Here is an 8712-nt window from a genome sequence, read left to right as displayed (position 1 = left end):
CTAATTTTTTTATTTTTAGTAGAGATTAAGTCTCACTATATTGCCCAGGCTGGTCTCAAACTCCTGGGCTCAAGTGATCCTCTCGCCTGGCCTCCCAAAGTACTGGGAGTGCAGGCATGAGCCACCACACCTGGCGGGATCTGGAGTTTTCTTTGTGAGGTTTTTGACAAATTCAGTTTCCGTAGTAGATATAAGGCTAATCCTATTATCTGTTTCATCCTGTGCCAGTTTTTATGTTATTCAAGGAATTTATCCAGTTTCATCTAAATTGTTACATTTGGCCCAGGTGCGGTGGCTCACGCCTGTAATCCCAGCACTTTGGGAGGTTGAGGTGGGCAGATCACTTGAGGTCAGGAGTTCGAGACCAGCCTGACCAACATGGTGAAACCCCCTCTCTACTAAAAATTCAAAAAAAAAAAAAATAGTCAGGTGTTGTTGCGGGCACCTGTAATCCTAGCTTTTCGGGAGACTGAGGCATGAGAATCGCTTAAACCTGGGAGGTGGAGGTTGCAGTGAGCCGAGATCGTGCCACTGCATTCCAGCCTGGGCTACAAAGTGAGACTCTGTATTAAAATAAGAAAATAAATAAATTGTTACATTTGTTGGCATAAAGTTTTTCACAATAATCCCTTATTATTCTTTTAATGTAGGATCTGTAGCAACCATAACTCCTCTTTCATTCCTGATAGTGTTAATTCGTGTTCATTCATGTTGTAACAAACATCAGCACTTCATTTATTTTTGGTGCTGAATACTATTTCATCATATGAATATACCACACCTGCTTTATCCATTCATCAGCTGGTGGACATTTGAGTTGTTAATACTTTTTGGCTTTTATGAATAACAATGCTCTAAACATTCACATACAAGTCCTTGTGTTGACTCCTCTAGCTAGTTTGATTTAAACTGGTTTGATCCCAACAGGCCTCCCCAGTTACCACCTGGTCTCAGTTTCTCATTGCTGCGTAATTAAGAGATTCACTTGGTTCCAGTCCCTGAGAGTCAAGGGATCATGTAGCCTCAGCTGGATTAAGCCTGGAGTGAAATCTTGTGGGGCCCAACACATCTGAAGGCTCAGGCAAGTTGGCCTGGGAGTCACTGCGCTGTTGCAGGAGGTACAGAAAAAGCCACAGCAGGTGCAGAATTTTATTCCTTGGTTGGAAACCCTTGCTTAGGAATTCCTAGCAATATGCAATTTGTCATTTCATGTTAATGAACTCACATACTGTTAACAGTATCATTTTTGCCTTTTAGATTGGTTTTGTTCATATGGTGACTCTTTAATCCCTGGAAATCCTTCAGAATACCTTGTTACATTCTGGAAGATTTTACCCCTTGGAATGCAGTTCCTCTTCTGCAATTTGCATATAACTCCAACAGACAAAATGCCAATAATTTATTTTTCCTTCGCGTTTTTATCATTTACCCATTTTATCACCTACCCGTAAACACTTCCTCTGAAGCCTGTAAGGGTGCCTCATATTAAATGAAAAATCGCCAAGTCCTTTGTTTTCTGTTTTCCTCTTAAAGAAATTGTGGGTGAAACTGTTGAAAGATCTTTCTATCGGGTAACACACGAGGTCCTGAATTTGCTTAATAAGGAAAGAAAGGAAGGAGAAGAAGGTTAACTACATGTAAATTTATAGATGTTTTGGTGTCTGGAGTCCACGGAAATAATATATTACCTCGCTGTAAAAATGAACTCAGCTAGAGTCTAGGTCTTTAAACACAAATTAACAGGCGCTCCAGGGAAGGAAGAGATGTTCTGCTGTTAATGATCTTTTCAACACTAGCTGCAGGTCCTGAGAACCCCGCAGGGAATTGGGGGAACGTGTAGTCCTTAAGATGCTGGTATCCAGTGTTGAATAGTGTGTAAGGTGGGGGTGGGGGGGAGAAATCTTCTCTGTAAAATAAAAACTAAAACACTCAAGCAATTAATCCTTTAAGAACAATTACAATAATTGATATTGGCCTGGAGACTCCAGGCTTTTAAACATTCAGTGGGTAATTTTCTTCAAAGGTAATAAAAGTGGAATATTTGACCACGTTTATTAGCAGAGCAAGGCTTGCCTGGGGACGCACCATTCACATGTCCTTCCAATGTGAATGAAACTCAGCCTTCCTTTTTTGTTTTTGCGTTATTGCTGTTGCGCTATTCTGCCCTCCAAGTGGATCCTCTGGGGCCCACTTTTTCAGCTTCCACAGAAGTGAGAACACGGGGACCGTCTTTCTGTGCCTGACTGACTCCACTTCACTTACCGGCCCTTCCTACCCCCACCCCCGCTCCCCGCCCCACCCGGCTCACCCACGGGGCTGGGAATGAGGCGTTTTCCTTCTTTTCCATCCACCCTGACTTTCTTATCTCTTACTCTGGCCTCTCTGCGAAGACCACAGCAGGAACTCCTGCGCTCCCGGCCTGGGTCCCTCCTCCTCGCCTCTGCTCGCCTGCTCCTTCCCCGCCCCACTGTCCACCTCTGCCCGGTGCCCAGGCTTCTCACACCCCCTCTTCCTTACCCGCCCTCAGCACAGTGGCTCTGTGGGGGTCTCCACATGCCTCTCCCCCTTCCACCCCTACCCCGCCCGGTCCCTGTGGCGCTGCCTCATCCTCCCCTCCCCGCCTCTCTGCGACCCCACTCCACGATCTGATCTCCTGGGGCGTCCCTGCGACCCCCCTCTGCGATCTGATTTCCTGCCCACCACCAGATGCCTCAGCTGCTCCCTCCCTTCCTCTTCCTCCTCCTCCAGGCTGGTGACTTCTGATACTACCTGTGTGACTTTTGCAACTTGCTTACCTTCTCTGAGCGTCTTCTCATTCTAGATGAGAATATTTGGAGGATCAAATGAGACCTACTAAAGATGCCCAGTAGACCTTAGCTAGTTCTTACCTGCCTGACTGCTCCTTGTGCCCATCATTTGGTGCTGGGACTCTTCACTTCACACCCCCTCCCCGCTCCCCCAGGTTGTAAAGGTGCATTTCAGGGACTGAGTAATGGGCACAGCCCTAAGTAAGCTCTGTGTTCAGCCCCTCGGATTAGGGTGAACAGCTTGGCTGATTGGGTGAAGGTACTGCAGGCCACTTATCTGGTTGCAAAATATATTTTATGGGTTTAGAAACAAAAAGAACTATTTGTGTATAGTGTTTAACAAATATATAATTGATTATGGGAGAAGTGGCCCTTCCTTCCTTCCTTCCTTCCTTCCTTCCTTCCTTCCTTCCTTCCTTCCTCCCTCCCTCCCTCCCTCCCTCCCTCCTTCCCTTCCTCCCTCCCTCCTTCCCTCCCTCCCTCCCTTCGTTCCTTCTTTCTTTTCTCATTTGGAAATCTAACCACTACTGATAACATTATTTCCAAGGCATAGATGATTGGCAATAGGTGATGGAACCCGAGTTTTCCTAGGCCTCCTGTGTCTGGAGGAGGTAATGTAAAGAGTAACTACATGGTATTTAAAGGCTCTTGCCTCTAACTGCAAACACAAGAGCGCACACTTGTCAGCAGAGCTGCTAACTCTGCTAACACAGAGGAGTCCCCACTATGCCCAGCCAGCTCTGGGACTTCCTGCTGGAGCTGCCACGGTGTTGCCAAGCACCATGCTTCATCTTGATGTCTCCAGGGCACAACTGTGGGGATGTCACTGATGCCCTGAGTTCTCATGGTTCCAAACCTGTGGAGCAGTGAGCTCCATGCTCCTCCAAGGGGTGTGTGCCAAGACCAGCTTATAGCAGGACAAGCCACAGACAAAACCCCTCAGACACCAAGTTAAAGAAGGAAGGGCTTTACTCAGCCAGGACCTTCAGCAAGACTCACGTCTCCAACAACCGAGCTCCTCAAGTGAGCAATTCCTGTCCCTTTTAAGGGCTCACAACTCTAAGGGGGTGTGTGTGAGAGGGTCGTGATTGATTGAGCAAGCAGGGGGTACATGACCAGGGGCTGCATGCACTGGTAATTAGAACAGAACAGAACAGGACAGGGATTTTCTCAGTGCTTTTCTATACAATGTCTGTAATCTATAGATAACATAACTGATTAGGTCAAGGGTGGATCTTTAACTACCAGGCCCAGGGTGTGGTGCCGGGCTGTCTGCTTGTGGATTTCATTTCCGCCTTTTAGTTTTTACTTCTTCTTTCTTTGAAGGTAGAAATTGGGCATAAGACAATATGAGGGGTGGTCTCCTCCCTTAAGCTCAGTCGTGGAGACCCTAACCCAGTGGTACTAGAGGAATTAAAGACACATGCAGAAATATAGGGTGTGGAGTGGGAAATCAGGGATCTCACAGCCTTCAGACAAGAGATTTACCCACATATTTATTGACAGCAAGCCAGTGATAAGCATTGTTTCTAAAGATTATAGATTAACTAAAAGTATTCCTTACAGGAAACAAAGGGATGGGCCGAAATAGAGGCATGGACTCTGACTAGTTATCCGCAGCAGGAGCATGTCCTTAAGGCACAGATAGCTCATACTATTGTTTGTGGCTTAAGAACGCCTTTAAGCCTTTTTCCACCCTGGGTGGGCCAGGTGTTCCTTGCCCTCATTCTGGTAAACCCACAACCTTCAGCGTGGGCATCATGGCCAACACGAACATGTCACAGTGCTGCAGAGATTTGGTTATGGCCAGTTTCGGGGCCAGTTTATGGCCAGATTTGGAGGCCTGTTCCTAACAGGTGTGGATCCCAAGGTGCTATGGCCCAGCCCCAGTAGTTGATAGAGCCTATGGAGGCAAAGCTTTCTGGCTTTCACTCTGACCTTCTCTCTCTCTCTAGGCTCGTGTGTGTACAGTAGCCTTGGCCAGGAACTGACTGGAGTAAGAGCTCCACCCTTTCCAGCATTCAGGGCCTCTGCGGGGCCAGTTTCTTGTTCTCTCTGGATAAGTGTCTCTGGGAAGCTCCCCAGCCTTTGCACATGGAGCTCTCCAGCAAAAACCCAGGCTGAGCCCCTCGCTGGGAAGCTCCTCAGACCCTGGAAAATACATTTCTGTTGGGCCTGTCCTGCTTCTCCACTGTGGACCACAGAAGACCACAGTTCCAGTGAGGACTCCCCCACATGCTCTTACACATAAGCTGTTTTCTGTAAGCTATGTGTAAGCTTCTGTTTTTCAAACATTAGCAACTGCCTATCCAATGGTTCCTTCAGGTATACGTGCACTACCATAAAGAATTATTCAGGCTGGGCGCGGTGGCTCACGCCTGTAATCCCAGCACTTTGGGAGGCCGAGGTGGGCAGATCACAAGGTCAGGAGATTGAGAACATCTTGGCTAACACAGTGAAATCCTGTCTCTACTAAAAATACAAAAAATTAGCCAGGTGTGGTGGTGGGCACCTGTAGTCCCAGCTACTCGGGAGGCTGAGGCAGGAGAATAGTGTGAACCCAGGAGGCGGAGGTTGCAGTGAGCTGAGATTAAGCCACTGCACTCCAGCCTGGGCCACAGCGCAAGACTCCATCTCAAAAAAAAAAAAAAAAAAAAAGAATTATTCAAAATAAGTTGGGGGAGCTTCCCAATAGTTGAACATGTGGAGGTCCCTGGAGGGTGGCATGCCTGGGGAAGGCATGGAAGCTCCCCACCCCTTCCCCCATACTCACCCATGCGTCTCTTCATCTGGATCCTTTGTAATATCCTTTATAATGAGCTACTGAGCATTACTCTTCTGCAGGTCAGAAATGTTCCCAGATGCTGCAGTCATTTCAGTTTGATTTCATTGGAGATATTCTGACTTGATGATGATATTAACATCACTGAATCCTTCAAGGAATTGGTTGAATTGCTCAAAAAAAGTAGAGAAAGAGAAGATAACGATGGTACACGATGCTAGTGATTTTCTCATCAGACCCCTGGGAAGTTTCCAGAAGGAGCAGATAGGCGTCATTGAGGCTGTGTGAGGATGCGGTGAGAAGATGGCCATCTGCAAACCAGGAGGATGCTCTCACCAGATACCGGTATGCTGGTACCCAGCCTCCAAAACTGTGCAAAATAAATGTTTGTTGGTTACATCCTAAATAAATAAGTAAATAATAAAATAAGTTGGGCAATCATTAAAAGAAAAAATACCTGGCTGTGGCTGGGTGCAGCGGTTCAGGACTGTAATCCTAGCACTTTGGGAGGTTGAAGGAGGAGGATTGCTTGAGGCCAGGAGTTCAAGACCAACTCAATATTTTAAGAAAACAAAAAACAGAAAAAACAAAAAAACAAAAAACAAAAACAAAAATAAAAAAAACTTGGGGCAATAGTCCTGTTTTCTAGCAGAGTCTTTTTGCAAATAATGCTGTGATGCTCTCCATGTTCTTGAGTATATGGAAGAAAAAAAAAAAGATCGGCCTTGACCCTGTTTGATATAGATGAAAATCGATTTCCTATTTGGAAATCTTACTCATATCAGCTACAACAGGAAGCCACTCATCCTCGAAGGATTATCTGTACTTTTGAGGGAGAAAACAGCCCGAAGTATCATGGAAGAGAGTTTCACGGCATGATCTCCGGAGAAGCAGCTGACCAGCTCTTGAGTGTGGCTGAGGGAGATACATCATGGGGAGAGGCAGCAACAGCCAGGGCTCTACACTTCGGCTTTCAGATTGGGAAGTCAAGCAAGAAACTTGAGGCTCTAGTGCAATGGAAATCACTTTGCTGGGGAGAAACACTGTGTGTCCACCCACAGTCTGGTAACTGATGGCTTGATTACTCTCTATATTGAAACAAAGCAGTAGAATACATTGCCAAGGTGATGATAAACCCAGTTTATGAACACATAGGATGCACAACCTTAAACAGAGTGTCTGCTGGCAAAAAATATATGCCAGTCCTGAAAGAGACATGTGGTGAGATTCTACAGGCCAGGATGAGGTGTTGGAGAAAAGACTGACATCACTTGTTAGAAGAGCAACTCTGAAAGAAAACGAGCAAATTCCAAAATATGAGAAGGTTCACAATTTCAAGGTCCATGGATCGAGAGGCCCATGCTAGCGTAAATACTGTGACATCTTCATGTATGGTCTCATTGCTCAGGGAGTGAACCATGTGGATCGGTTTCAGTGTTCACAAGCAGTGACCCCACATGGTCCCAAATGACTGGAAAGCAGGCTTGAGGCATGCCAGCGTGTCCAGCTGTGACCTTACAGTGCTTGTCAAAAGCACACACCTTGGCTAAGCGGCCAAGGGTGGTGGACATGTGCAACAGGGAGATTGAGTTTGAAAGTCCCAATTCTGAAGGGCTATACCATGTATCAGGATTTAGTGACTTAACTGATGTCAAGACGGCTTTTGACAGAGGTGGTGAGAAAGCAGCTATTTCTGTGAACACATACAAAGACATCAACATTATCACTGGAACTCAGAAACCGCACTTCAGGGATTTGCCAATTTCACTAATTACGCATGATATCTACCCTAAATTTATAGAATCTGCCAAAACTATGGATCCTAGTGAGTAACTGGAAACCCTTCATGAAGCATTGAAACTACTGGCACCTGCTCGCTGTGAAACCCTCTGATCCCTGATGGCGCATCTAAACAGAGTGACACTCCATGAAAAGGAAAATCTTGTAAATGCGGAGAGCCATGGAATTGTCTTTGGCCCATCCCTTCTGAGACCTCCAGAATGAAATGCCATGGCTGCATTGAACAATATACAATATCAGAGACTGGTGGTGGAGCTGCTTATCAAAAACGGAGACATTTTACTTTAAATTTTATATTTGAGGGAAAAGAAATGGTTTACAGGTGAAGGCATGTTTTACAGTAATTTAATTGGCTCCTATAGCTGAATTATTTCTTGATTAGAGATTCGGGCATATAAGATTAAAATGAAGGAACTTTCTGTTGTTTTTGTAGCACTGCTCGAATGTCTTATACAACAGTGAGCACACACTTTCTGGTGCTAGCAATCCTGGGTGTTTATCATGTTAAGAAAAACTCAAGCTATTGCATGATTAGCCCCCTATCTGGCAGAAACTCCATATAGAAGACACAACAAACATGCCCCAGCACAGCCTCTGTGTCCTGCGTAATCTGTGGTGGTAATCCAGCGTGTTTCAGAATAAGCCTGTTGTGACTTTGCTTCAGGGTCTGTGTCACTGGTTTCTGATGCTTGTACAAACATGCAAACCGAAACGGATAAAACAGCACGTCTGGCTGTTGCGTTACCAGACTATATCATACGCCTATTTTTTGCAAATGACTTCTGGTTTCTCTTAGCTCTTCTCTAACATAGCACTTTATTATTATTTTTTAAATTTTTTATGTTTTTTGAGATGGAGCCTTGCTCTGTCACCCAGGCTAGAGTGCAGTGGTGCGTTCTTGGCTCACTGCAACCTCCACCTCCCGGGTTCAACCAATTCTCCTGCATCAGCTTCCTAGATAGCTGGGCTGTGGCTGGCTAATTTTTGTATTTTTAGTAGAGACGGGGTTTTGCCATCTTGGCTAGGCTGGTCTCGAACTCCTGACCTCATGATCCATATGCCTCAGCCTCCCAAATTGCTAGGATTACAGGTGTGAGCCACCGCACCCGGCCTAACATAGCACTTTCTTTCTAGTACCAGCAAAAGCAAAATGTGTTTTCAGACTTGTTGCTTTAATAAGTTATCCATACCAATAAAAAATATACAACACAGAAAAAAAAAGGAAGAGTAAGACTCTTTGTTGGTGGAGGGGGAGCAACTGGACCCTGGTTATGAAGCCATGGCTCAAAACCACTTGGCACTTCCTCCAGCAGAATCAGAGGA

The 8712-nt window shown here is 45.6% G+C and overlaps 1 pseudogene; it reads left to right on the top strand.

Annotated features, from left to right (window-relative positions):
- Positions 1–5793: 5793 nt before the first annotated feature.
- On the top strand, positions 5794–7677 carry LOC126954366 (N-chimaerin-like; annotated as a pseudogene).
- Positions 7678–8712: the final 1035 nt, after the last annotated feature.

Source organism: Macaca thibetana, chromosome 5 (assembly GCF_024542745.1).
Source record: "Macaca thibetana thibetana isolate TM-01 chromosome 5, ASM2454274v1, whole genome shotgun sequence".
NCBI lineage: Eukaryota > Metazoa > Chordata > Mammalia > Primates > Cercopithecidae > Macaca > Macaca thibetana.
Note: the sequence above shows the minus strand (reverse complement) of the source record. Positions and strands in the feature narration are given on the sequence as shown.